This window comes from Chelonoidis abingdonii, chromosome 9, assembly GCF_003597395.2.
Source record: "Chelonoidis abingdonii isolate Lonesome George chromosome 9, CheloAbing_2.0, whole genome shotgun sequence".
In the NCBI taxonomy this organism is placed as follows: Eukaryota; Metazoa; Chordata; order Testudines; family Testudinidae; genus Chelonoidis; species Chelonoidis abingdonii.
This window is the reverse complement of record NC_133777.1, coordinates 12534964-12561961: the sequence shown is the minus strand read 5'-3', so window position 1 is coordinate 12561961 and position 26998 is coordinate 12534964. Positions and strand designations below refer to the sequence as shown.

The window sequence follows — 26998 nt, the reverse complement described above, 5'->3', positions numbered from 1 at the left end:
TTCAAAGAGTTTAGAGAGGAAAGGGAGAAGAGAGATGAGGCGGTAGTTGAAGACAAGCTCAAGGGATAGGGAAAGCCATACTGTATTCTGTCACTCTTGGAAGAAATTGGCGAGATCGTGCGCAGAGAGGAGAGGTGGCAAAAGGAGGGGAGGGTTCGAGGAGTGAGTAAAGACAGTGAAAAGGCAGCTGGGGCAGTGAGTGTGGGGTTCAATGAAGCTGGAGAAGTAGAGTTGTTTAGCAAGGAACATGGCATAGAGAAGTGGCAGGAACAGGAGAGAAGAATCCCAATAACCCCACCAACATCTGATTCATAGAGGGCATGTGAGAAAAGGAGACCCTCCACAAGAAAAGGCAGATGCAGATGCAGATGCAGTGTCTGATGAAGGGATTTAGGTCTCTGTGAGAGCCAAGAGACAGAGGGAGCGAGATAGAAAATGAATGACTGAAATCATATGAGACACCGAGAGGGCATTTCAGATACAGCAAGAAAGTGGAGGGAGGAAGGGAAGGAGGGATAGGTGTGATGTTAAGAATAGGTGCAGGAGAGGGGCAGAGGTGGTGCCAGAGACAGGTGTGGGAAGTGGAGGGGGTGGGGATGGAGGGAGCACCACAGTTGGGGCAAATGTCATTAGAAGTCAGCAGATAGCAGAGGTTGTGCTTGCAGGATCTGTATTTCTGCTGGTGGGAGAAGGGGGGAAGAAAGCAGGTGGGAACTGCTGGTGGTAAGAGGGATGGGGAAATGCAACCAGTGGGTGGGAGGAAGGGGGACGGATCTATGGATGCAGAAGAGGGATGTGTCATGGGGGAGCGAGCAGATGGACAAAAAGGAAAATAATAGAAGAATGTTGTGAAGGTAACGCTAGCACAGCTGTCCTTCAAGTAGATGGGGATGTGTTGCCTCTTCCTGCTAGGGAGGGAGAAAAATGAAGCAAGCCTGCACCACTGGGAAGTCTGAGGGGAGGGGAACAAGGGGAAGTGGAGCAGCTCACCAGGGCACAAGTTAGAGCAGTTTTCATAGTTTTCATACCATATAAACCTCACATGTTTTCAACAACATTACATAAACACTTCTTCTTACACCAGGGAGACAAACAAATTATTTCTAGATCATATCTATTTGGTCTTAAGTGATTTGTTTGTTCAATTCTTTTCTTCCTTTAGATGATGTCCTTTGGCAGCTGGAGCTATTATTTCCTGGATCACAGGGTTTAACTATTCAGCAAATGCATTGACATCCCTGCCCAAAGAGAACTGCAGAGCAAATCCAGGAAACACAAACACCAGCAGCCGGGGAAATAACTAGAATCCAAGTGGAGTTCTAAGCTTTTCTAGCCTTGTCAATTTCTCTACGTAGCGGCAAGATGCTGGTTTGCTTTCTGTATTTTAAAATGGGGTTGTGATCAATAAAATCTCCACTCTCAGCCCCTGCAATTTCTGCTCTAAGTAGTCGGCAGATTAAACAAAAGGAAAGCACCCATCAGAATCAACCACTTCTGTTCGTTTTTTTAAAAGGATTTATACTCTTGCTTGCTACTTTTGGATGGGTAGCTGCACAACAGTTGTTAAACTGCAGAGTACTGCAGTGTTCTAATAATTAGAACAGACTGTATGACTGGATACAAAGAAAATTTGACTTTTGTTATGAGAGGGTAACATTGCCAAAGTAAACTAAGGTTTTTAGTTGATAGACTTCCTCTCTTCCTGCAATTTAGAAAAGCAGGATTATACTAAACTGATGAATATATTAAACTAAAGTAGAACTTCAATCCTTAAGTATTTTTTGTGAGCAACATTTTTTTAATTGATCCTTCAGATCTAGGGATTTTTTTTTAACAACACTGAAGGCTTAATTTTAATAAAACATGATATAATTAAGAACCTAGCCCAATAGAGAGAATTTGATGTTTACATATACTAAAATACAACAGCATCTGGGTAGTGTGATTAAAGTGGTTAAAGCTGCTCTGTTCTCCATTTGCCATCTGTTGCCATCCTTTGCCTTGTACATTTCCTCTCATCTCATTCCTGTTTAGTGCAGGTCTACGCTACCGGTTAAGTCAATCAAACTTATGTCACTCAGGGTTTGTGAAAAAGCACCCCTACCACGAGCAATACAAGTTTCACGCTGTCCACACCAGCACTATGTTGGCGGGAGATGCTCTCCCGCCAACACAGCTTACGTTTCTCGCCAAGATGGAGTAATTATGCCGACGGGAGAGCGCTGCATCAGTGCAGCTGCGCCAACGTAGACTTAGAATAATAGAAGATTAGGGTTGGAAGAGACCTCAGGAGGTCATCTAGTTCAACCCCCTGCTCAAAGCAGGACCAACCCCAACTAAAGCATCCCAGCCAGGTCTTTGTCAAGCTGGGCTTAAAAACCTCTAAGGATGGAGATTCCACCACCTCCCGGGGTAACCCATTCCAGTGCTTCACCCACCCTCCTAGTGAAATAGTGTTTCCTAATATCCAACCTAGACCTCCCCCACTGCAACTTGAGACCATTGCTTCTTGTTCTGTCATCTGCCACCACTTGCCCTTAGAGAAGTTCCATCTCTGAAGTGCTAATTCAGCTCAGTATACTACTGGAAGCCAGAGGCAATGCCAGGTTGACTGAGGTTAAAATCAAGTAACAGATTAAAGATTCTACATTATAAAACAGAGCATGTAATAACTATTGAACTGAGGAATTAGAATGGATCTATCTTTATTATTTACTGAGCATGGACAATGTGCTTTGTGCTGTACAGAACTGAAGAAGATAGTCCTCAGTACAATCAGTGTTTGAAAGATGTTACCAGGCATGCCGGAACAATTTGTATAGTGGGGGTGCTGAGAGCCATTGGGGCAAACTGTAAACACTGTATATGATGGAAACCACTTCAAACCAGAGGATGCTGCAGTACCCCTAGTTCCAGCACCTATGGATGCTACCCATTTGAAATGTACTTTATATACATATTTCTGATTTTTCCATCTATAAAGCTGCTTATTGTCTTTTGAAATTAATCATGTTAATCTGAGGAAAAGGAGTTCATTCACGGTTTCCCTTTAAACACCACAAAACAAATAGGAGCAGAACTACATCTATCCCATCTCAAATCTATATAATGTTCTTCAGAGATCTTCATTCAGCTGCCTAGTGACTAGACATTTTAGGACTCTGCTGCATGTTAGTTATTCCTCTAGAGTGAAATATTTTCACCTTTAGCTGTTTTGTAATTAAGTCAGTGTCAGAGTGATAGTATACAAAGTAGTGATGCACTGGGCTATAGATATCCTTTCTGGTTAAAACGCACTCATCGGGAGATATGTTGCCACAATATGAAAATAATGTATAGCTGCCTGAAAAAATGCCTGTTTTTATCTGCAGTGCAGCCAAAAAATCTTTAATAAGAGTCATTTATGTATCTTAGGAAGAGGAGTACAGGGAAAAAAGATAATGAAAGTGGAATAAATACTTTCAAAGTTTATTGGCTATAACAGTTTACTCTGAAAAAATGATATTTTCTTCAGTAATTGAATTTTGTTGTATTACCTTAGTTCTGACTTATAAATGTATTCTTTTTATTTAAATATATTACATTAGGCATATGCAACCTATTTAATATAACTTTGGCGAATTAAGTGAAAATTGTAATTATAGCCATCCTTTATACTTCCAATTCCTTTAGAAAAAAATTACCATATTTTTGGTATTAAAGGAGTACTGTAATGTTATTTGGCTTTTCTTTCACAAACCAGTAAAATGTGAAACATTCAAATATATTATTTTTAAAATATATGCATCTGGTAATGGGCATTATTAAAAACTGCACACATACATTTATCAAACTGATTTTCATAATGAGGAACTTATGTTTTGTACAAAGTGCTTAGACGAATTAGTATGGACCTAATGACATAGAACAGAAAAGTGTTCAGGTTCAAATTCTCTAATTCCTCAAACATTAGACTAACTTTTTTCTTCTAACATTAAATCAATATTTGAACAGTAGAGCAAATATTTGAAATGCAGCTAGTTAGTTACCTATTACAGAGAACAAATTGAAGTTAAATTATTTCTTTCCCTAGAAATGCTGAACAAAATCTGGATTTAGTTCATAATATTTCAAAAGAATTTATATATTTAACTTTACCCTCAAATTAGAACCCTTCTAAGATCCTATTGTTATAACACCATTGGTGTACAGACGGCTTAATCGTGAAGGAAGACATTTCGTTCCCTGAGGATCTTGGTCTAATTTGGACATTCACATTACAAACCCTGCTACTGCAAAGTGCTCTTCACTTAGCAGGATCAAATGAGTAAGCAGCAGCAGAGCCAGTTCAGATAACACTGCCAGACCAGTAGCCACAGACAGACTCTGGCTCATGAGTGTACTATCCTACCAGGGACAGGCTGAAATGTTAGTAAGATGTTTACTACTCATGCTCCAGTGCCGTATGTTGTGGAGTACAAGCTGGTTTGTGATGTAGAAGCTCTGCATTGTTAATAATTTAACCTCCTGGGGATCACAATGTCTCCCTTTTTTATCATGACCTGGCTAGGTCACACTGACACTGTCCTTCTAATCTCCCCATCTTTCTGTTTAATTAGAATCCTCCATCCACTATTTCCCCAGTTACTCCCTCCCACAAACACACACAGAATTTCTGGATGCATTTCGTATACTCTTCATCTTGTGGAGCTGATACCCTCCCATAGTTGCCAGGCACAGAAGTTTAATACAGGTGAGGTGGAGATCATACAATGAATGCTAGACTGTTCAACTGGGGGCATAATTATATGATATAACTAGATTTACTTGTGCCAGCTGTGAGAATCAGTCACAAGAGCAACAGCAGATAGCGCTAATAGGCAACATTATTTGACAGAAAGACAAAAGGAGTGGACTTAAGTTTGAAAGAGATGAGGACACATTTTAGACATTTGTTATCAAAATATATCAGAGGCTTATCATCTGGATGAAAATAATACATAACTGGTATCTGGTCCAAGTACAAAAGGAGTTACACCTGAGATTACAACTACTGTCACTATACTTGCAACTGAGAGCAGCAGATTAATGTATAATATTTTTTCAACTGCTAACTCAAGAAAGTGTTACTATAATAAAGGATGCCCACAGTCGAATATTTTTAAAATGAATTTTATAATGCTTGACTAGAAAATTGGTCATGTTAAAGATGCAAATTAATACTGCAGCTTAGGTACAGTTGATACATTGTGTAAGTTTAAGTCTCCATTACATTAAAAAACTACAAAGAAAGAACAGAGAAACTTTTCATTGGTGAAATGTTATATAACTTTGGTTTGTTTAGTTTGGTTTTGTTTGCTTGTTTCTAAAGGGGGAGGTAAACGCTGACTGCAAAATAAAATGAAAGTAGAAAGATTCATACTAAAATCTTAAAATATGTAATACAGACAGAAAAGAGATAAAAAGTTAAAAGTGTAATCATCTCAAGCACAGTTTAGCTCTAGTTTAAGGCAGCACAACCACAAGGAAGGAAAACTATCATCTGTTAATTCTGAATGAACAGTGGACTTGAAACACTTAAATTAAACTATTAGGATTTGGTTATTAGAAATCTAAAAGAGGGTGGGAGCAGAACCCAACCTTTTCCAATAAAGTCTCAGATTACTCTTACAACCTCAATGTCAAGGTTCCTTGCGCATCCTTAATCTATTCAGTACCGCCACAACTGATATTTTGTTTAATCCATTTGTTCATCATTTCATTTGAATAAAAACAATGATTGAAATCCCACAAGGAGAATTCGCAGAAACACAACAGGTTCAAAATTGCATCCAGCCCCTTCTCTTCTAGGCAGTCCGATAACTCCCTTATTGTTTCCTTGATAGCCTCATCACTTCCCTGGCAGCTTTTTAGAACAAAGTTTTCATTCTCAGACTGAAACGAGAACCCAGTGTTTCCAGTATCATAAAACTTGCAAATACACCTCTACCCTGATATAACGCTGTCCTCGGGAGCCAAAAAATCTTACCGTGTTATAGGTGAAACCCTGTTATATCGAACCTGATTTGATCCTCCAGAGTACGCAGCCCCGCCTCCCCAAAGCGCTGCTTTACCGTGTTATATCTGAATTCGTGTTCTATTGGATGGTGTTATATCGGGATAGAGGTATATTTATCATTTTTCACAACCCTGACTGATAAATGAATAGAGAACTTGTAAGTATTTAGCCAATCTCTTATATACTAAAGTAACTGGGGACTTTCTCCAGTTATATTAGTCAAGCACTAAGTTCTTAATTGCATTTTGTTAGCTGCCATGAGTTTCAAGGTAGCTGGTTGTCACTTAAGGTCTGATTTGACAAACTCTTTCTGAAAGAAGAATTACTTCAGTTACAGTATGGAATCTAATTATTCTGCAGTGCCAATTAGAATTACTTATATGAATATGGGTTTGCAGACTGGGCCTTTATTTTGCCACTACCAGTACTTCATCTATTATGAATATGTTTTTTTTTTCCCCCATGGTTCTTCAAGATGTGTTGTCCGCAGGTTTTTTCCACTCTGGTGTGCATGCGCCCCATAAACACAAGACCAGAATCTTTTTGAACAGCAGTATCCGTGGGGTCACACCTGCAGTCTGTATGACAGCTAGAAACCTGTAGCTGAGGGCATAAAGGGCAAAATGGCTGGAAACTCCCTTCAGTTCCTTCGCTAAAACAGAATCCATTGAACCAGGACTCTGCAGTAGGGGGGAAGGAGTGCAGGTTTTGAAATACATGTGGGACAGCACATCCCAAAGAACAACAATTATTGTGGTCTAAGTAATTGTTCATTCTTCTTCAAGTCCTGACGGTAGGTGTTTATTGAAACAACAACTGTAAGACAGCTTTGCCAAAGTGCATGACAGATCTTTAGCCCTCTACTATGGAGTAGCACCGGCTGAAAGTGTGAACTGAATTTCAGATACCTGTTGTGCAAATTTTGGAGATTGGAATTGCCCACCAACGCTGCAGAGGCTGGTGGAATGGGCCCCGCTCTGTCAAGCAGATCCAAGCGAGCAATCATATAAGCAAGTTCTAATGGAGTTTGAAACATTTAGATAGCCTTTGTGTGGATACAGGCTGATCTCTCATCCTGTTGGCAAAGACCAGAAACAGTGTAGGAGAATTCCTGATTGGTCTCATTCTCTTCAAGTAGTCATGACATCAATTTAATAATCATTACAACTGGGTCAGGATAAACTAATTGGAAAGAGTACTAGTTTTATATTTTAAACTATATAAAAATCTGTTTGATTTAAGTTACTTTATGTTTGGTCCCATATTCTCTGGGTAACAGTGGTCTGGAAGGATGGCATCAATACTTGCCAGTCACTTCTACATGATCACCTCTGTCCACCCCAGGAGTAGTTTTAAGCTACAATTGAGTCAACTTAATATGGGTTCTTGGGTAGCTAAAAAGGCAAATAAGGGATGCAGAATGGCTCTTTCTCCCCTAAATCCAGTTAGATTATAGTCAAGTGAAAACTTCAACAGGAAAAAAACACCCATAGGTAAAAATTGCTGTAGTACTTTAATTATGTTTGTATATATTACTTGTGCAATTCACAGGGAACAGTAAAGCATAATTTAAAATTGTACATCAAGAGGCAAGAACCATTTGTATGCAAAAGCACATTCGTAACCATTGTTTTAGTTTATAACACTGTCAGATAAGCCCCCAAACTTTCAATTTTTCTCACATTATTTTCTCAAGTTTCCCTGTACAAATTGCTTCTCTGTTAACTTGCTGATAATGACAATGTACAAGACTAGAAGCAAACAAAAAACTCTTATAACTCTAGGATCATTTGCATGTTCAGTAATACACAGCTAGATAACCATTTAAAATATAGGAAGAACTGTTATTCTATTGTATTTAGCTTGGACATTGAAGTTTAATTTATTACAGTGTGTCTACAAAACTGTAACAATTTATATGAAAGAATTCATGCATTCCACAAAGAGTATCACTGAGGCCCAGTTTTAACCTGGAGCACTATCAAAGACTATTCTAGTTAGCAAGTTGAGAAAGAGAAAGGAAACATTAGCAATTTTCTACTGTAAGTGACAAAGAAATGAAAAATGTATTGAATGCTTCTTGGTTTCCAAACAACTTATAGCAACCCCTCACTAAAACTGTTAGCCCTGGATTATTTAAGCACCGGGATATTAATGCATGAAGAAAATGTACTGAGACAATGTGTGAATTTATTTCCACTGTTTCCAGTGATGAATTATTATTTAAATGCAAAAAACAAACCGAACAACTGTTTATGGCGGCAAATCTTACTTTGTCTGTTTCTAATTTTCAAAGTTATAAAGTGAACATCTGGCATATTTTGTAGGACCCACTTTGATCCCCATGCAGGGTATCTTGCAATACAAAAATCCTAGAAATTACATAGAAGAAAACTATGATTTTATCATTTAACCCATTTTTGCCAGATTGTTCCCATATAATACACCTCTACCCTGATATAACACGACCTGATATAACACGAATTTGGATATAATATGGTAAAGCAGCGCTCTGGGGCGGGAGGAGCTGCGCACGCCACTGGATCAAAGCAAGTTCGATATACTACGGTTTCACCTATAATGCGGTAAGATTTTCTGGCTAACAAGGACAGCATTATATTGAGGTAGAGGTGTATATTTTACTGTATTTTGCTATACCTAGATTTAAATGTTCTGCGTGTGGGGGATTCCAGCACTCTCTTTAGAACACTATTCCACAGTCAAAAAGCTGTTATATATAGCTTCTATAAAGTTTGCAGGACTGATCAGTAGTCTGCCCTTTTAACCTCTAAAAATCACATGCACGATCATTTTATGGAACCTGGGAAGGAATTAACATCACACATGCATTTTAAATACATATTACACAAATGACCATGGGGAGAAACACTTCACAAACGAGGTCAAGACACTTGTGTAACATACTGTACGTGCTGCATTACCTTTTCAAGTGGAATTCGTGTTTTTAGACAGTGCCCTTTGCTGCAGCATCTGGGTGCTGTAACAACTATAAGCAACAGTTTCTCAATCAGAGACAATCATAAACTATAGAGTTTGCCACAACATTTAAAAGGTCAAATAAACAAATATGCCTCCTGCTTTCTCTAATGCTTGCTTTAGCTTAGGCTTGTGTGAATTACAATGTTGGGAGATGCAACAGATGTGGGCTCTGAAATGAGAATGCTCTATCAATAGTTTTGGATAGCAAAACTACAGGAACAAACAGCAAAAATAGCCCAGCATAACCACCATATTAGGACATTATGGCCCTACAAATGCATGTAGAGCAGTGGTGGGTAACCTATGGCCTGCATGTGGCCCATTGGGATAATCTGATTGTGAGCTGTGAGACCTTTTGCTGACGACTGTCTGCAGGCACAACCCCCGTCTCGCAGCTCACCGTTCCCTGCCAATGGGAGCTGCAGGAAGCAGCGGGCCAAAGGGATGTGCTAGCCGGCACTTCCCACAGCTCCCATTGGCAGGGAACGGCGAAGCGTGGCCATTGGAAGCTGTGGAGGGCACTGCCTGCAGACAGTCCACGTCAGCAAAATGTCTCATGTCCCGCAATCAGATTGTCCCGCGGGCCATAGGTTGCTCACCACTGATGTAGAGTATCTCATCAAAGGCTAAGATGTTTATCCATCAGAAAGTATATTATTACTTGAAATGTTACATGTGTACTCTGAAACATCCAATGATCATAATCAGATTTCATGTGGGAATACAGAATTACAAGGAAAATGACTGACTGATCTTGATACTGCATAGCCAGTAATGAAATTCTGCTATAAACGTGCAAGAGATGATCAACAATCTGGACTCAGTTACATCAATGGTATAATTTGCTAAAGAATGAAGGGATTTTCATTTATTACAGTATGTGTTTGTACAGTGCTTAGCACAATGAGGCCCAACCTGGCTGTGGCCTTCTGGTACCGCTGCAATATAAATATTGATTGGTCTGGCTCCTTCACTGGTGTAAATCAATGAAGATCCATTGACTTCACTGGAGCTACACTGTTTTATGCCAGTGGAGGAGTTGACCCATTATCCTGACTCCTGCCTATGCCATAATATATGTGATAGACCCTTATATGAGTTTAATAAACATACCCAGCATTATTTATTCATTGCGCTTATATCAGATACCTGGTGACTGTAATTTTGGTCGCTTTGTACTATCATTTCACAGGGTTTAAAGCTTTGTCTAGGTTTGTAATATAAAGAGTGGCATATAGAAAGTTTGAATGGTGTCACATCTCAATACAGAAGCCTCTTGATTTCACATAATTTGAAAACCCTCAGATAGAATAGGGGCAATTTAACATATCATCCTGAATCAGCTTTATTCATCAACATAACACTGTCTATAATTCAGTTCTGGGGGTACACTGTCTAGTGATTTTATAATCTAGAATACTTCTGCTGGGCAAACGCTACAAACTAGAGGCACTATTGCATTCTGCATTGTCAAACAACCTAACAGGAAATGTCACTGTTATGGTTTCTAGGCACAAGTGATAATTGAATTGGAAGGAAAAGTTCAAGAAAACAGTAATGCTCTTGTGTATTAACAGAAGGCCTGTTCTGCTCTGCAGCTTGCTATCCAAGACTATTTCCTTCCTTAATATTAAAATTCTAATCAGCTTTCATTTCATCTGCAGAAAAGTATGACAATGTAAATCCTGCATGCAGCTTTTCAAACAACAACAACAACCTGGAATATCAGACCCAACATACTGCTGCAGAGCATAAATAGATTTCAAATTAAATCAAAATATCAAAACTGCATGTGCACAAGTCCAGAATATTTTGAAAATATCTAGTGTCTTTTGAACAACTGGTGACACAGTATATTGATATTATAAAAGACGCAAAAGTTTGAATTTCTAGGTTTAACCATTTTAAGGATGGAGACTTGGAGTTTTAATATCACAGAAATAAAATGCAAACCTAGAAATATTAGATACACTATACACCAGATCTGAACTGATAGTTTTAGAGTTTACAACAAGAAGGAGAAATATGTCAGTCTGTGGCCTATAGTATGTAACTCAATAGACAGAAAAGAATACTCTAAAATTCAAGATACTAAAGGGAGGTGCACCCCAAAAAACAAAAACTCTAGTAGGTGGGAGAGTCTTTAGGATCCGGTACTTTGGAAGAAGAAAAGGACCTAGGGGTTACAGTGGACGGGAAGCTGGATATGAGTCAACAGTGTGCCCTTGTTGCCAAGAAGGCTAACAGCATTTTGGGCTGTATAAGTAGGGGCATTGCCAGCAGATCAAGGGACGTGATCATTCCCCTCTATTCGACATTGGTGATGCCTCATCTGGAGTACAGTGTCCTCTTTTGGACACCACACTACAAGAAGGATGTGGAAAAATTGGAAAGAGTCCAGCGGAGGGTAACAAAAATGATTAAGTGGCTGGAGCACATGACTTATGAGGAGAGTCTGAGGGAACTGGGATTGTTTAGTCTACAGAAGAGAAGAATGAGGGAGGATTTGATAGCTGCTTTCAACTACCTGAAAGAGAGTTCCAAAGAGGATGGATCCAGACTGTTCTCAATGATAGCAGATGACAAAACAAGGAGAAATGGTCTCAACTTTTTCACTAGGAGGGTGGTGAAGCACTGGAATGGGTTACCTACGGAGGTGGTGGAATCTCCTTCCTTTGAGGTCCGGCTTGACAAAGTCCTGGCTGGGATGATTTAGTTGGGGATTGGTCCTGCTTTGAGCAGGGGGTTGGCCTAGATGACCTCCTGAGGTCCCTTCCAACCCTGATATTCTATGATTCTATGAATCACGGAATAATGAGGCTGAAACAGAAAACACTGCTTAGAACCTGAAGCCTGGTGCAGTGACCTGGAAAATATATATTTAAAAAACCCAAAAAAAGCAAATACAAAAAAATGGAACACAAACTTTCAAACCTAAAAGGCAAGAAACAAATGCAAAGCTCTAAGGAAAATATTCCATTAGCCTCCGACAACCATGCCTAAGCACCATGGCAAATTCCCTGGCTTATGGAGGTGGGGGAGAGTTGAGGGAAAGTGCTGCACACTCAAGGAAAGCACTGCAGAACTGGAGCATTCAGACATAACGAGACTCTGAGATGGCGTGTCAAAGTACAAAAGCAAAGCATCAAAAGCCCAGAGATAGGGCAAGGCCTCAGGTCCCAAAGCAATGTGCTCAGTCCCTACACGGTTGAGATTTTTCGTGGCTAGAAGGGCAGAGCCACAAAGCCAAGCCTTGAACAAAATGCTAAAAGAGAAGTGGGCAAATTACGGCCCGCAGGACCGTCCTGCCCGGCCCTTGAGCTCCCGGCCAGGGAGGCTAGCCCCTGGCTCGTCCCCTGCTGTCCCCCTTTCCCCGCAGCCACGCCACCGTGCAGGCAGCACTCTGGCAGGGGAGCAGTGCACTCCTGCCGAGCAGAGCGGCAGCATGTCTAGCCCTGTCTGGGCGGGGCGGCTGCCAGACACGCTGCTCTGAGTGGCATGGTAAGGGGGTCAGGGCTGGGGGGTTGAATAAGGGGCGGGGAGTCCTGGTGGGAAGTCAGGGGACAGGGAGTGGGGGGTTGGATAAGGGGCATGGAGCAGGGCGCGGTTGGATGGGGGATGTTTGGTGGGGTGGTCAGATGATGGGGGGGGGGGGGTTGGATAAGTGTGGGAGTCCCGGTGGGCCTGTCAGGGTGTGGGGGGTGTGGATAGGGGTCAGGAAACAGAGAACAGGGCGAGTTCAATAGGCGTGGGGTCCTGGGGGGGCCTGGCAGAGGTGTGGATAGGGGTCGGGGCAGTCAGGGGACTGGGAGCAGGGGGGTTGGATGGGGTGGAGTCCTGTGCTAAAACATCGAGATCATGCTCAAAAGAGTAGGAAGGAACCATTGCACCTGCAGATCCAGAGTCCATTGTCCAGTCAACAGACTTCTGTTTAGTACATGTAGAGGTCACAGTCTGCTAACTTTAATTTAAACAATCAGCCTGGAAGATAGGGACATGAGACAAAGACAACAAACTGGAATGCTTCAACAAACTATCATGATGAAGAAGGAACTGACTGGAACGTTCAAGTGACTGAAGGTCCAGAGAGGCATGAGACCACTGTTGGGGGAATATGGCTTATGTCCCTGGCTGCTAATTTTGCCCTTAGAGACTAAAATAACTTTTAGAGATTGGAGAGTTCTACCAGTCTCACACTAGGAAGCATGTTGACATCAACTTGAATTGTTTATTTAAAAAATTTAAAGTAAAACATGCCCCAAAGTTACTATTACTATATTTTCAGTATATGAATGCAAACTTGATGCCCCATGCATCATGTTACCTTTCACATTCAGCACCAACTTTCCACACATACCATGCCTTGTCTGTCTGCAGGCTAACGGAACAAAAATCAGATTTCTGATGTGCCCCCTTTAAAAAAAAACTATACCTACTGTACTAGTAGGTACTGCTCAAGCAATTTATCTTTCAGTCTGCAAAGGCAGCTTGGCTGATTAGCTAGCAGCCCTAAGCTATACTTTGAAAAGTAATATTTCAACACTTTACCCTTTCGTAAATCCTTTCATTTTTATCAGAAAATAAAAACCATTGTATCTGCATAAGTATAGTTACAAAATGATGATCACACAACATTGTATCTGGGTTTCAAAGTTTTGAAGTCTAAATTATAGAAGAACTTCTACAAATCAGGGTCTGAAAAGTGGTTTCTTCATTATGCAGGTTGCAACAACAACAAAGAAGTCTTTAGGACATACGGGAGTGATGGTTCAGGCTGCTGGATGTGCTATTACATACACACTGATTAATCATAACAGGAGTCACATGGCTCACTAACCCATACATGGGCTTGGGAGGATTAGATTTTTATTGGTAAATGTCAATAAATGTCAATTTCACCACACACACACAAACACACAAAAAAATATTTCCATCTTTAATAATGAAATCTATAGAGAGGCAAAGTAAGCAAAATGCTGCTTGAGACATTATTAGAGTTTGATTTAAGAATATTTACTTTGTATATTTTGACATGTGATGCTGACAAGTTTTAAGTTATAAGCGTTAACTTTTTGAATCTCAGCACCTATTGTCACTAAGTAATTATTGTCTGACTCCTTACTGATGGGTCCCCTCCATAATTTCCTGAAAGAAAATTTAAAATAGATAAAACAAAAAAAAAGTTTAAATATCCATTGAAATTATTTTTTAAAAAAATCAAATTCTGCCAAGCCTACCCATATAGCAGTGGATGAGTAGTAAATTTTCCATTTTCTGCAACATCTCTGCTTTTGGTAATTTTGTAAAACAACTTCTCCTATAAACAATAATTCTGTATTGAGGATTTTCTTTTACTTTTGTGTGTGTGCTATTGTTGCCAATACATGCTATCCTATTTCAGCACTTCGCTTCAATCAATCTCCTTTGGGCAGCTAGCATGTATGCTATTTGTGTTGGAGAGAGATAGGCCCAAAAAGATCCTCCCCGATACCTGCTTGGCCTTGAGCCAGCATCAAGAGATCTGTGGAAGCAGAATTCCTGTATGTTTCAAGAGACAGCTTACTGATAAGAATGAGGAAGTCAGGAAGAGCTGACTTACATTATGTCACGCACATCCACAATTTCAGGGAAAACCAGCACCCTGGGAAAGTTGGTCATCAGAGATGTTAGGATTTCAGCAGTACAGTAAATTAAATTTGAAGCCATTCAACTCTGACAGTGATGTATCTGCTGAATTTTTATCTATGTAGAACAGACACAACATGGAAAGCAACACAACAGCAAACATCTGCAGCAGCAGCTGCCAGTTTCTTATTGGCCAGATTAAAACACTGCTTACTGTCTGTCCAATTCTATGTACAGAATAAAAAGTTAAACTCTAACTTAGACTTGTCAGCCCTCATATTTTATTTGGTTGAACAGGGCCAAAAAATGAGAACTCTTTACAGCTCAATGGATTCCACTTCAACCCAGAAGTTTGTTTCTAAACTACATGAGTACTGTATCAAAAGTGAAAAATATTAGCTGTATTACACTGTGGAAAATGCACAGAAACTCTCAGTGGGTTACAAAGTCAAACTAGTTATACTATCTTCCACTATAAATCTTGTCTGCAGCAATACCCTTTTTTGTTTAGCTTATTGTGTTTAACTGAAATAGTGTAATTTGATCTTTATCAGAAAGTACTTTTCTTCAAAGCTACCCTTTCCTTATTGACAGTAAATTATTTTTTATTTATAAAAATCTGATGTCCTGTATTTAACAATACGCTTGAGGTTTATGTTAACAGAGTATTTTCAATGGGGTGAATGAGTTGAAAACTGCTTCAGCTTAGTTAGCAGATGATTGTTTTTGCAAGTTGGGAGGTACTCTCCATTTATCTGCCCAAACCAGAACCCATAGTGAATAATATATTCAAAAGAAATGCACCAGGTTAAAGTGAGGACATTGATGGCTCAGCTGAATCCTACGGTTTACAGCTTTCAAATGCTAGCTAAGGAAATAGAAGTTGTGAAACACTGCAAGCTGGGAGAAATGATGTTCATAAAGTGTGATGTTAAATCAAGTCCAGTCTGCTGGCTCTGGCAGTTGCTCAGGTTGAAGTTAAAGATCCCGTGAGAGCATTAAAAAAAGGGAACACTTTGGTATCCTGGCCAAACTGCCTTCTCTCACTTAATGTCACCACAGATGTAACTGCTTCCAGAGCAAACACTCATGGAATGTTGCAGCCACATAATGGCTGGCAATTTATTTACATCCAATCACACAGAGCAGGAATTAAATATTTTGTAAAGCACATGGGAAATCTGATGACATAGGGTCTTGGCATGTTTTCATATAAATGCCAAGCATCTCAGCTTCTGGGGTATTTTGAACAAAAAAAGTGGCACAAAGCAGGTCTTATTGACATTGTTACTCTGCTTTAGAATTCTTCATCCCCCAGTTTGGTAACATTTTGCTTGGAGCATCTACAGAACTTTATTATTGATTCAATAAGCACTGACAAAAAATACTAAGTGGTGTTGGGATTTTCAAATGTAACTACTTGGTACAAAAAGTTTTACACTCAGACATCTAGTAGTGGGATAACACTAACCAGCAAAAGTGGAGGGCGCATTCTTTGCTCCCCAGAATCTCTTGGGAGATGCCAAAAGCTAACCATTCATATTGACAGGAGGCACTATGAAGCAGTCAATGTCATATTCTGTGCAAACAGTTTGATCCATTAGACAGTGGCTGGAAGTGGTGAATTCTAAACTCGATCTAGTGTTACGATTCACATTGTGAGAAAAATGGGACAAAAATAACCCCAAAGAACCAGGAAGGCTTTCCTGACCCATTAATTACTATTGAAAAAACAGATGGATTAAACTTCCCATTAACTGGATGGCCTTGACATTCCATCATCTGGAGTGCCCTAGGAGTTTTGTCAAATAAGAGAGCACAGACTTTCTCTCTTTCATGAGTTGGCTCTGAAAGTATTAAATGAATCTTTAAAAGATTCTCTAAATTGAGAAGGCATATACGATCCCCCTTTGTGAATATTAATAATTTCTCACAGGCAGAATAATCAAAATGTCACTCTTCGACATAAGACAACTTCCTCGCTATTCAGAGATATCACCCAAATTCTTGTACCGGACACACAGAAAGATAAATACATAATAGCAACTTATAGCCACAATAGCCCTCTACATGGATAAAGCATGATACAATTATTACCTAATTAATCAATTCTAAATCACGGATTATTTTTTTTTAAATCTAGCCTCCAGCTGTGCCAGATAGGCAAAAAACAAAACATAAAACAAACTAAAATAAACAAAAACATTCTCATCCAATAGAGATTTATTCATAAAGGGGAAGAAGCTTCCAAATTCTTCCAGGATAAACTGAGGACCAGATTCCTGCCTCTACTCTGGCAGCACTAAGTAGCCAGAAAGCCAGCTTAAGAGCCTTCCTGAAGACTCTCTTCTCTTCTCCCCAGGTGTCATAGGTTGCAGCTCCTATGCCACTTCTCTTCAAGTTCACAGCATATGGGTTCAGCCAGACAGCTGCTGCATCTGGCTGAACTCCAGCTGCTCCAACTGCCCCAGGGTCCTATGGGCAGTCAGGAATTCATCAAAACAGCCCAAAGGATGCTCAACCTCACTCCAGAGACTCACACTCTGCTAGCCTTGGGATTAGAGAGAGTGTAATGGTGTCCTAAAGCCACCTTTACTTCCACACTCAGCACAGCTTGGCCAGATCATGGAATCTGGTCCTGAGTGCCCAGTGCAAAGCCAATAGCTACATATTCCTTTTGCTTTTTAATGCTATGAAGTAGATGCTTCCCTATATCAAGAAGAAACAACAGAAGTCAGGGATCTTGGTGGGGAAAGAAGATCAAACTGGGACCCTTCCTCCAAAAATGAAAAAAAATCTGTGAGCAGTAGAGCAATGACTGGAAAGGAACTGTTTAGGTGGATTGTTCATTTTTATTGAACATAATTGTGTGGGTATTCCCTTACTTTGTGGGTGATTCTCAAGCTATAAACTGACCAGTTTTACATCACTCAGCCCCAGAAACAAGATGGAATATTGTTTTCCTTTAGTTTGAGCTGGGAATATCCAGGTATTGTTCTCTGTTTAACAATGGATATTTGCCACTGGCAGGCTGAAAATTAACTCCTCCTTTGGTTGTACAGTTGTTTCACTTTACCCTTTTTAACAGCATAAGAGCAAGAATTTATTCTGTAATTGTCTAAACTTGTGAAATGCGCAGAATCTTCAACTCTCATTGGTATCTGTGGGAAATGACGGTGCTTAACACAACTCAGCTTTGGGCCTTTTGTGTTACCCTAATGTATGGTGGGTCATATTTTATTCAAGTATACTGTAACATACCTTCCAAAATACAATAGATTATTTTTTTTTTTAAAAAAAACTTAGTTTAGGATCATTGCAAAGAAGTTTTAGAAAGAAAATGTTGATAACATACAATTTAAAATTTTGTTATGTCCCAACACGGAAAATTTAAAAAGCTCTCACAAGAATCACACACTACCTAGCATTTGTCTCTTTGTTACGTACTATATTCTTCTTGGCAGCTACACATTTTATGCACACATTGAAAATGTAGTTGCAGCACTTACAAACTGAATAACCCTGAGTTTTGGTCCACGAAAATTGCTTATGTGAAACATCTCACAAAAGGGGTACTTGGCTTCAATAAAGCTTCTGAAAATCAATTTGTAAGTATCTAGGCTGCAAAATTCATTATTTGTCTCTACCAGTTTAAAGAAATGAAGAACAGCCTGAAGCTCAGCATTTCAGTTATCATCCATATTTAGCACTTTTGCTAAAGAATTTTTAAAATATTAAGTCTACTCACTAAAGAAACTTTATTCCTTCAATCAAAATATGTCTGATTTACAATACAAGCAAATCAAAATAGTCTCAGGATGGGTGTCTTCATCACTCTGGGGAACTGGTAACGAGATAAACATTCATCAGCCTGAATCCAGTTTAGGCCCATAATTACAGAAAGTTACTATCTGATGGCTGCTCGCTGGTTAATATGAGATGAGCTGGTGTTCTCAGTCCAGCTCCTAATGAATTGTATGCACATAATAAAATCACTAGTTAAACAATGTAATACATAAATAATATTTTGCATTTCTATAGTGACTTTCATCTGAAAGCCTTAAAAGGATTTGTGAACACTATTTTAGTTTTATAAACACCTTTGTGAAGTATCTCCATTTTACAGATAGGGAAAGTAAGGAATAAAATATGTCCAAGATGATAGAGCAATTTAATGGCAGATCTAGGGAAAAAACCCAGAAAACCTGACTCTCAGTAGAGTATTCTAACCACTAGACTACACTGTCTCTTTTTACCTCTGATTCCTATTATAGAGAAAGAATACACAATATCACAAAAGGTAACACTATATATTTTTATTTATTTCTAACCAATGATTGTGAAACAGGAGCTGGAATGTTTAGAGATGTTTATGTCAATTTACAATAGGGCCTTCTTAGCCACATGCTTATAGCAATAGGCCCCAAGGCATATTTGGGAATCGAAACATTCTGAATTGAGCTCTTATTAAATTTCCAGCCCACACTATGTTTTTCATTAGTATACATGGTGTTCTAATAAATGATGCACTTCCTTTTTCACTTTATGCTTTTAACGTGTGACAATATTTCTATGAATGTTTTGTGTTACTGAACCACACTAAATCTGAGAATCTCTTTTATGATGAAAGGTGAAAAAGACAGATTAAAAGCTGAACGATGCTGACACAAATGTCTAGTTTAAATTCTCCACCAGGGGCCAACCCATTGCCAGTGCCAGCTCCCTGGGGACCCATACTTAGGGGGGCTATACTAACCAAAGGCCAACAACGAGCACATATTTGAGAAACCGATTCCCAGAGTTTACAGAGAAGATGACTACCAGTTTACTCCCTACATAGCTGGCCTAGAAGAATTCTGCTTTCAAAACAACCCCCCAAGTCATGCACCTGCAACCCACTCAGCTGCCAGACCTTTTAACCCTACCGTGCAAATGGGTAGCATCTGGAAATCTGCCTAAGGCTACACACATCTGATTTTCACAAGGGTCTTTCTGCACAAAGGCCAGCCCAATTCAACTTTGGTATCAGCATTTTAGTAAATATGAACAGTGGGAAAAATATCAAGGAGGCCCAGAAGGAAAGATGTTTAAGAGCAATTTAGGGCTCTTAGGATTTGCTAAATGTATCAGGCATTACAAAATGCTACAGTGTTTTCACTCTTTATTCTGATTACTTACATCTCAGATAGCAATCTCAGGATAAACAATAAGCTAAATGCTACTTTCTTTTTTCTGTTAACTAGAGATTTGGTCATATTAAATGGAGATTGAATTCATGTTTTGCTCCCTACAAATACACAAGATTCTAAAAATCATTTGTATCGTAAGAGAGAGTAGACTGGTACTAGGATGTAGACCCTCAGACAGGATTACAAGATCGCATGACAATTTTTTATGCACCAGATTATTCCCCACAAGATTATCCCTCCACACAAATCTCCCAAATCTTGACGGGTAGGGAAGGTCAGCAGCAAAGCGGCTGCAGCAAAAAAGACATTCACTATACTCCCTGTGGCAAACATTACTGTAGCCCAGCTGCCAAGGGACAAAGGCAGGGCTACAGGGCCTCTGTGCAGATTGCCTTGACTTCTGCAGATCTTGGGGAATCATTCTGTGAGGGGCTCAGAAGGGGCAAAACTTTCCTCTACTTCCAGCGAAACAAGCCCAGAAAACCCTCACAAAGATGCCCTGGTAGAGTTTTCCCTCCTCCATTCCCACATCCTATGGGTTTTTCCACAGAAGGGGCTGATTGGGTCCTATACAGTCAAGTAGGTTACCACAGTTTCAAAACTAATTGCACTGAGGCTATAAAGAATAATTGCACCATCCATTCTCAGACCTTATTTTCTGGTGTAGTCTGAACTGGAATGTCTACACTGACAGATAAACAGAAGTAAAACAATTCTCCTTTTGCTTCATGAATTGACAGAATCAAATCTCTGCATTTCATGGTCAAACCTGAATAGGGATACCGATGATGGCTACATTTTAAATCAAATTAATTCTATCCAGAACATTTAAGGTTTTAATAAGAGAAAAGTGATGAGAGTCAAACGAAATGCCCAGAGTTGACTCAGGTTCTCTCTAATTTTTGTTACTATTTATTATAAGACAGACATGTTGTTTTACTAATATTGTGGTAAAATAAATTAAACAAGTAATCATAGAAAATAGCTGTGGATAACATCTAACCCAAGACAACATACCTCTTAACTGAGATCTTTCATTGACGGCTGTAACTACTATTCAAAGTGATTTAAATCCAATTTTAACCTTGATTTAAATCATGGTTTTTAATCTTGTTTGCATGTATACTTTTCAGTTATTTTCCTAAAGAAAGGTTGATTCTCAGTGGTTTGTAACCATTAAAACATGTTGATTTGAAACTAAATGTAGAACAAAACTCGTGCTTCTTTTTGCTAACCAGAAGGATACACTATAAATATATATATTTGTTTAAAGCAGTTATATAGCTTACCTTACATTTATTCAGCTTCTTAATTTTTTACATTTTTTGTTATGGTGTATGATGTATTTCGTATTTACTAGACAATGGATTCTTTTAAATTGTGATTTTTGTCAAGTTCTATTTGGATGGAAATTCAAATTCAATTAAAACATACAAATATATCATTTAAATTTTTTTTATTAAACAAAAGTACCGTAAGAACGCAATATACATAAGAAAAAAGTTTATCAAAAAGTTGCTCAAAAAGTTTGTATTTAAAACTAACAGATTTATTAAATACGGGCAGTATTATCTGAAGTTAGGGAACTGATTGTTTCTGGTGACTACATCCCTCGCTCGCATCCAATTTTTATTCATATATTGGGCAGAGACAAACAAGCTTTTACTGCTTATTTAACTCCTAATTGGTTTCTTAACTTTGAATGAACTAGTTACTGAATTGAACTAGTTGAATAAACTGAAATGAAGAAAATATTCTCTCTGCACCTGCAGGAGAGGTTTACTGCTGTCAAAAGTTGGTTTGGCACTTCAACAGACTCTGGTTTCAGGCACTTAGACAGCAGCTTCTATCAGTTCAGTGGTTTGACTTTCTGTAAAACTTAGATGCCAACATGTACTGCTCTTTCTTTCTTTAGTTAAAATGATTTTAATAATTATATATAGTTTAGGCCTTAACATTTGCTGTCATAATTTCAAATTTAAGTCTAATTTTTAAAAAACAAAACAAAACCTATATTTAAATTTAAAAAATCCTTTTTTATTTTTTTAAAACCCCATTGATTGTTATCTACCCTATAACTACTTGAGACAACTACCACAGCAAATATCAGAGGGGCAGCCGTGTTAGTGTGTATCCACAAAAACAACTAGGAGTCCAGTGGCACTTTAAAGACTAACAGATTTATTTGGGCATAAACTTTCATGGGTAAAAAACCTACTTCTTCAGATCCATGGAGTGAAAATTACAGCAACAAGCATAAATATATGTTGGCACTGTAGCAAAGAATAGTGAACATAGGGATCTACCTTAATGAACTTCACATGTGCTAAGGATATCAGCTACTGTTAAACTGCAGTGCACAATGAAATACATGTGTCATGGCTAAAGGGCTGGCTGGATCTCTGACCCCTCTTCTGGTCTCACTGGTGTACACCACACAGGTGTTAGGCCTCAGGTACTTATATGTTTTGGAGTAGAATCCTGAAATTATCCAACACTTACACCGGGTCCTAGGCTACAGTACTCTGCGTATTGACCATTCTTACCAAGCAGGCCCAGTTGGGTACCTGTGTTTCTTTCCAATGGATTACAATGACCAAATCAGTTTCTTAACTTTGAATGAACTATTGAACTGAGCTAGTTGAATAAAACAAAACAACAAAAATGTTTTCTCTGCACTTGCAGAAGAGGCTAGAGCTGTCAAAACTGGTTTGTAACTTCACTCTGGTCCAAATGACCAAAAACAGCCTTTAAAAAGTATTGTTTGATCTTAACAGTTGGAAACAAGCATAGCATAAAAGACAAAAGGATTTTAAAACAACAAGAGGCCTCCATGCATGTCTATCTTATCCTACAGCCTGGCTGGGATCTAAGTCTCAGCCACAGTAACTTGTTTGCTCCTTTTGAAGGAGTACATGTCTCTTTAAATCCAACCGAAGTTCTTTGTTCCAGGGGCTCACAGGCTTGGACCTGCTACCCAAAACAAGTTTGGCAAACTCCGTAGGGGTCAGAGTCAGACAATCAAAATGAAAGCCTCAAGCATTGTCTTCTCAGGTGTTTGCCATGAGAAGCATACCAGGAAACACCCCGCTTCCTGCGTGCATTTCCTAACACTCTTGCTACTGAATTAACTCAGTATATGCATCCTGTAGACATCACAATAACTCAGTCAAGATACGGTATTCATAAATTATTACAAGAAGCTTCAAACCATGACACTGTATATGATAAAGTCTAAGTACACCTTGTAATCTGTCTACAAACTTAATCAGTTTGCATGTCTGGTTTCTTTGTCTGTGTGCCTTCTCACCTCCTGTCTACTTGCCTCTGATATTAAAAACCCATGGCTCCACAATTAATCTCTGAAGAGCAGCAGCCAAGGAAGTGGAAAAAGGAAAGAAAAAAATCTTCATGAAAGGTTAAAAGAAAGATAAGGTTAACGATGAACTCTGCTTGCCTCAGCAAAACACACACACTTGGCAGAAATATCTTCTGGTAAACTTCTCTTTGATCATATCGGGCTTTGTTCGATAGGAAGCACCAATGGTGTTCCTCCTAAGAACCTTCCCAAATGACCGATATGTACCTTCTCAGCAACAGGGAACATAGATCATTTCATTTACAATTTCATTCCATCTACAAGTACAAAAACATGTTTTTTAATTGGCAGCCCCACAAATTCCCTCTTGGTCCTTTTCATCCCATGCATCATCACCAGTCACAGACTCTGCTGGCTAAACACCATCCATTTAACTCAACTGTCTTCTCATCATGCCTTCAGTGACACCTATGTAACTCAATTAACCTTAAATGAGTTTGCACAGGTGTGACTGCTGACATCCTCCGAAAACAATAGCATTGCACAGGAGTAACTAAAGGTTTAATTTGGAGTCCAGGACCAGTAGTGTGGTAGCTGACTAAGAAGTTGCAGAGCCACGACTAGAATAGGGAGATGATTTTACATATGGAGGCTATGGCTGGGGAAGAGGTTTTGGGGTGCTGTGTGCACAGTCTCAGCCTGGCTAAGGAGCTGATGGAGGCATATTGTAGAAGGTATAGAAAAGCACACAGTCTCAGCTGGCAAATCTGATGGATGATGAGCACAGACCTTAAGTGGTTTAAGGAAGCCCTAGTATGGACGACAGGTTTCAGAGTGGTAGCCGTATTAGTCTGTATCAGCAAAAAGAATGAGGAGTACTTGTGGCACCTTAGAGACTAACAAATTTATTTGGGCATAAGCTTTCGTGGGCTAAAACTGGATGCATGCGGATGAAGTGGGTTTTAGCCCACGAAAGCTTATGCCCAAATAAATTTGTTAGTCTCTAAGGTGCCACAAGACTCCTCGTTCTTTTTCCTAGTATGGATATAATGGCAAATTTAAACAATGTAGGGTGTTACAACGGATGACTAATTTTTTGTGCATCAATTGGTGCACAAGAAGCAACTAAGCATAGCATAGATGAAGCCTCTGTTTTCCCCTTTTATTTTCCTATACCCTTCTCTCTCTATCATTAACCACAGTCTTGTTTTACATAGAGTGGATGCAAAATGAAAACTGATATGGGCCAACATCTATTGTACATTCGATAACACTGGTGTAAATCTGGAATAACCCCAATGACTTCAATCCCAGATTTATACTGGTGTAATTGAGAGCAGCGTTTGTCCCCAGGTCGATTTGCAGACCATGTGTAAAGATTTACCCTTAGCCACAAAGGGAAAATTACTAGAATTAGTTGGGCTTTGTCTACACCACACAGCTTTTAACGACACGGCTGTGTCGCTAAAAGTTGGGCAGTGTAAACGCTGTTTGTCGGCACTTTTGCCGACAAAATACTTCCACCTCCTACAAGGGGGGTTTGCACTGTTGATAGGAGAGCGCTCCTGCGGACAACGAGCTGTTTACACTGCCACTCGCCACGTCAAAACTTCTGTCTTTCAGGGGAGTCAGGGAAGTGAGAAGCTTTTTTTAAGCACTTGTGAAGAACCAAGGTTTGGTCGTTCAATTGGCAGGGTACACAAAGCCTTAGGATCAAGCTATTTACAGTCAAGTGGATGCTAAGGAAAAATTACTATTATTGCACCATCCTTTTAGTCTGACTTGCAGGTAGCTGGTTGTTCTGAGGTAGCTGGTTTCCCTCTGCTTGTGCTTTACGCAAGAAGTGCAAAAGTTAACTGACTTGAATGCTAAGCAGTTTCCTCTCTGTTATTCCTCGGGGTGTTTCCTTCTGAAGTTTAGCCCTAGGTGGCTCCTTATGCACAACTTTTCAGATCACCTTAAAGCTACCTCTCCCCATCTCTGCAGTTGCTTAGTGTAGAAACAAACCATTCATTAATTAAAACAAGTCAGTTGTATACCATTTCAGGCCTTCCTATTTCTGTTCAAATAATCTTTTGTGAACCTAAGATGTAGGTATTTTTTGCTCTAGGATTTCAGACTACATTGCAGAAAAAGCCAAAATTTCATAGACTGAACTGAGGTAAGATGATTTGTATAACATATGAACAAGCCATGTCTGAAAAAGCCATTTCCCTATACCTTAAAGAAAAAATGCATTTTACAATCTAGAAGCAAAAATTCAAACTCTAGAATAGGTCCAACTAGTTTCTAACATTTTCCTACTATATTTAGTTGATAAGTTAACCCTCCCTCCATCATACATACACACAAGATTTTTCACAGCCACATTTCTTCTTCAAAGATGTAAATCCATATGTAAAGTTCATATGGACTGATTCACATTAGTCTAATTTGCAAATAGAAAGACGAGCCACTTTTATGCCAGAGCACTGTAATATAACAGTATTAAACCACCAAATACTGCCAGAAACAGACAGGAGTGGAGGAGCTTCGTCGCTGCCCTAAATGCCAGAGGCGTAATAGGAACATGATGATGATGAAACCATCAAACCACATGCCACTGTCTTCCAAACCTAACACATAAATGTTGAGTATACTGGTATCATATTGGTGGTTCTCAAACTTTTTCATGTTGTGGACCACTTCTTAAGACAAGCACCCCTTCTGGACAGCTCTCCAGATCTTCTAACTACCCTCAGCAACTATAGTGCTTGATTACCAACCCCACACTCCATTAATTAATATTAAGACAGTAAGGAGAAAGGATTAAAATGAGGTTGCTTTAATGTGATGGCCATAGATTCTTGGTTAGATTCCCCCTTCCGACTTCGTATATGGGCTGTTTATTTCCTTTCCCTGGCTAAACGACTTTACTGTCACAATCATTGAATTTCCTGTTACTGCAAACAGTCCAATTTTAATTCACACAGGTCAATTTGCAGTTTTGTTCTATCCTCCCTTCCTCTCAAATTTTGAGGCTAAAAAGTGTAACCACAGTTGAAATTACACCACAGAGATACCTATCAGAGAGAGAGAGAGACATTAACAGACAGAATTTCCTGTTCAGCAGCATTCTAAGTAGCAACAGCATAACTTTTTGGATGACTTGTTTGAGAATTGCAGCTTTAACTCTATGTTTCTTAGGTTTCTTTAAGATCCTTGAAAAGGAATATGTACTCCCATCACTGAAACTTTAACATCTTCTTAAAGATTTGTGTGTGGACGTTTTCTGCAAAAATTAGGAGACTACAACAGGGGAGGCTCAATCCTACATATTTTTAGGAAGTAGCGGGAGGAAAGACACTTTGGTCTGTTGGTCATGAAATCCTGCTAGCTGACCATAATCTTCAACCCACGGTCCTCATGCCATAAACTTCCTATGGTCCATAAAAAGGAGTCCCCCCACCCATCTCTGTGGGTACTGCAGCACTCCAGGCTTCATAAAGGTAGATGACAGCAATGATGAGCCCCACCCTTCTCCCCCAGCTTCAAGCACTTCTCCTTTCTCATCCCCCCTCCTGCCCCAGGATCCTGTGAAGGGAATTCTAGCGATTGAAGGCTCCCTCCACTGGTGCCGGTAATGTTCTCCCATCAGGCAGATATAAAAAAAAGGTTACCTTATGTCATGGTATCTAGGCCCAATCTGAATCTTAGAGTCCAAAAAATGGGGTACCAGCATGAATTTCTCTAAGCTTAATTACCAGCTTAGATCTGATAAGCTGCCACCAATCAGGACTTGGAGTGCCTGATAAACTCTGGTCTCCCCAAAACCTTCCCTGGGGACCC

General features: G+C 39.4%; 2 protein-coding genes across 7 annotated transcripts in view; one reads left to right on the top strand and one right to left on the bottom strand.

The window, feature by feature from the left end:
- Positions 1-26998, bottom strand: part of CHLSN (cholesin) — a 210943-nt gene that overhangs the window by 58156 nt on the left and 125789 nt on the right. The window contains exon 3 of one of the 5 annotated variants that reach the window (XM_075069206.1): positions 18411-18506. The exons of the other annotated variants lie outside the window; for them this stretch is intronic. The gene's annotated coding sequence lies outside the window, so the exon portion shown is untranslated. The remainder of the gene's footprint in view (positions 1-18410; positions 18507-26998) is intronic. 5 annotated transcript variants of the gene reach the window in all.
- Positions 1-26998, top strand: part of GPR146 (G protein-coupled receptor 146) — a 69223-nt gene that overhangs the window by 7612 nt on the left and 34613 nt on the right. Inside the window, exon 2 of one of the 2 annotated variants that reach the window (XM_032794053.2) lies at positions 25281-25331. The exons of the other annotated variant lie outside the window; for it this stretch is intronic. The gene's annotated coding sequence lies outside the window, so the exon portion shown is untranslated. The remainder of the gene's footprint in view (positions 1-25280; positions 25332-26998) is intronic. 2 annotated transcript variants of the gene reach the window in all.